We start from the raw sequence: 3,337 nt of genomic DNA, 5'->3' as shown, positions 1-3,337 counted from the left end.
CATCATGCAGAGTCAGAAATAAAGGGTTTTTAGATAAATTATTGTAAATAAAAATGTTGATCAGTCCAATAATAAAAAATATTATTTGGGTGAATTTGAAAGACTGGTCTTTGCTTGAGAAGCAGGCCAAGAAATTCAAATGAATTAAGCCTTGAGTAATTAAGTTTAAATTACAGGGAAGATTCATAAATATATAATAATAAATAATTGTTTTGAAGGGTCAGGATAAAAATATAAACAATTGGTTTAATCTGCCGAAAACCTGCACTTCCTGTGTGGCCCCTTTGCAGGTTTAGATACTTACGTTACAGCAGTGACGTAGGTAAGGATAGTCTGATTCTGATTCTTGGGAATATTGTGACCTCAGTATCCCATTCCACTTCTGCTAATACTTATCAGCATGGCTTATGTGCATGAATTATGTGACTTCCATGCACTGAAAGCAGATGTTTAAAAAAAGATAGCTTAAAAATGCAGTTACAATATCTAAACAGATAGTTCAAGATTCTGTTAAGTGTTATTTGAAATTAGAACAAGGAAGCAGTTACAGAAAATATGCATAGAATCTTTTTTAACTAGGAAGGAATACATATTTTAGGTGCATAACCAGCTCCACATTTGGAAAAAGAAATGTTTTCTTGTTTATCTACAATTGGCAGGTATGTATTTTCCAAGCACACAAGATATCTGATAATTTCAAATATGTTAATACAGCTACATGTAAATACTTTCAAAACAATTTAGTAGAGAGTTTAGGTTTTTAAAAAAACACATGTTAAAATTTATGTAGTAAATTAGAAATTAAAAATATTGATAGAAAATAGTAACTTTCTTGGTATAAAATTAAACAATTTATTTCCATAATAAAATTATTCTCTTTCTATAAATATATATTTATTAACATCAGACATATAGTTTAAGACTAACTTTAATTACTTGGACAAGATATGTTGGGCTAAATTATTTTCCAAAAGTGTTAAATAAAAAAAATTAGATAGAAAGTTTTTCTATAGTAATTATTATATAAATTTAATTTATATGATAACTTTAATTTTTTATTGTAACAGTTAAACTAAAAGAAAATATGACTGACCTAAGAGAAAATATGGTCTCAGAACTGTGAGAGGAAAGTTAGAAGCTGGAGAAATATGTGAGATCAGTTTCATTTCTTTATTGTTCCTGAGCCCTTCTTATAAATCAAATATTTAACAGCAAGAGAATAATATATAAAATATGCATCAATTGTTTATGTTTGATAGTTATTTAAAGTAGAAAGAAAATGAAACTTTGTCTGGTTAAATGCTCACTAAAGTACCAAGTGAAAATTTTAGAAAAATCTGAAATAGTATAACAACTTAAAATTTTAAAGACACATATTTATAATTTTTATATCTTAGTATGTCGTGTAGCATTTTTCATAATTATTTATGAAAGTACGAATTGAAATAAGTAAAAAGTAAAAGATGGCTAAGGATTTTTCTCATTGTACCTTACCAGATGTAAAACACAGCAACAAACTAACTGTAACATTAGGTAGGGGACCATTTAAAATAGAATTTGAAGAATTATACTGTGAAATATATAGATATATAGGAAGGCTTTGGTGTGAGTATATATGTGTATTTGTATTAAGACTTTGGAAGTTTGTGATCTAAAATTCATGATATATTTTGAATGCCCTTTCAAATTGCAAAATACTTCTGTGAAAAAAGTGGACATTGTGTACATTTGACTTTATATTAGGGACTAGGAAAAATAAGAAGTATTTTGTAAGAGTGCTAGCTGTTATTTTAGTGTACGCATCAAACTCAAAAGAGCTGTTTTGTCCCTAGTCAGTTACCTCTCTAGGCATGTCAATTTGTGGATGTATATCAGGGACTTTTAAAGTCATATTGATAATAAATAATCTCTAAAAATGGGTTGTTAATTTTTACTGAAATTATGGCTGAAATATTTGAAGGAAATGCATTTAAAAGTCTTATTTTTAATTAAATTGAAACAGACTTTGAAAGAGTTCATTCATGAATAAAGTATGCAATTGTACAGTTTCCAGAAAGAATAAATTCTCAGTATAATTTTTTAAATGTTTTAAGAATGTTTATTTGTTGTTTGTTGACACTCTTAAGTTAGGAAAAAATTGGCATTATATGCTGTAGTTATTGATAATCTTTCTGTGTAAAAAGGGAAATGTTACTAGCACTTGATGTTTTATTTCCTCAAATTTTAGCTGGAAATTAAAAATGTATATCGTTCACAATTAAATTTTCTTATTAAGGCTCACTTGAAGTTACCTGAAGTTTTTAAGTCAATGTATTTGAAGAAAATTGTTTTATTAAATGGAGAGACGTAGAACATTGTAACAATTACAGGATGGGCTTTCTCTTGATCCTAGAATTTTTTAAAAATGTACTTTTAAATTATTTGTGTTAAGTAAAAATTCTCTGAACTATGATAACTTAGAAAATGCCGAGAAAACTGTAAAGGTTAAAGGGAAAATTAATTAAACCTAAATGTATCCTGGCAATGGTGACTATTTGACTGTGTGACATCTCTGGAGATTAACAAAAAGTACTCTGCCAGGGATAATGTTCTGGGAAGATGAACATATTTATATGATAAGGGAAAGGGTCAAGATAATGTAACTGAAGTTGTTTGTCAAAAATTCAAAAGTTAGTTTCTGATTATAATGGTTGAAAGTAGGTGCAACAGTTTGGTTTCAGGACGAAGAAGGGTACAGGGCTCGCCAGCCCTAGAGCCATGACAGGGTTAACAGCAGGGCTGCCTGCTGCATTCTGGGAGTTGTAGTCCGCGTGCATTGTGGGATTTGTCGTAAAAAGTCCGTTCTTTTTTGCTGTCATGGCTGCCTCCGAGAGGGCGATAAGAAGTTGTCTGCTATCTGATTGTCTTGGGGGGCTGTCTGGTCTGTTAGAAGGCCACCAGCAGACCCTTGGGGTGGTCGAGGCCCTGACAAACTTGTCCCGGGTGGACAAAAGGCCTGAGAGGGTTTATGCTGGGTTTGCAGTGTTTCTATGAGCCAGGAGGCCTCTGGAATCTGTGGCTGCTTGTGGGGTCGCAGGTGGCCACATCCTGGTGGTCTGCCCTTCTGCCTTTGAATTGTCTGTGTGGCCTTTGTCTGGAGTGTGCTATCTGCTGATATGGTTTGTGTTCTGTTCCGTCCTCTTGTCTTAAACTTAGCACACTATGTAATCGTGATTGTGCAGACCTGGGTGTTGCTGGGCCTTTTTTTTTTGGGGGGGGGGGGGTGTTATTGAGGCTTAGGAGAGAGCCAGAGTTTTAGCAAGTGTGTTTATGTGGGTGTTGTCTGTCTGGTTTGGGA

The sequence above is a fragment of the Micromys minutus genome (genome assembly GCF_963924665.1).
Source record: "Micromys minutus genome assembly, chromosome: 17".
NCBI lineage: Eukaryota > Metazoa > Chordata > Mammalia > Rodentia > Muridae > Micromys > Micromys minutus.
Note: the sequence above shows the minus strand (reverse complement) of the source record.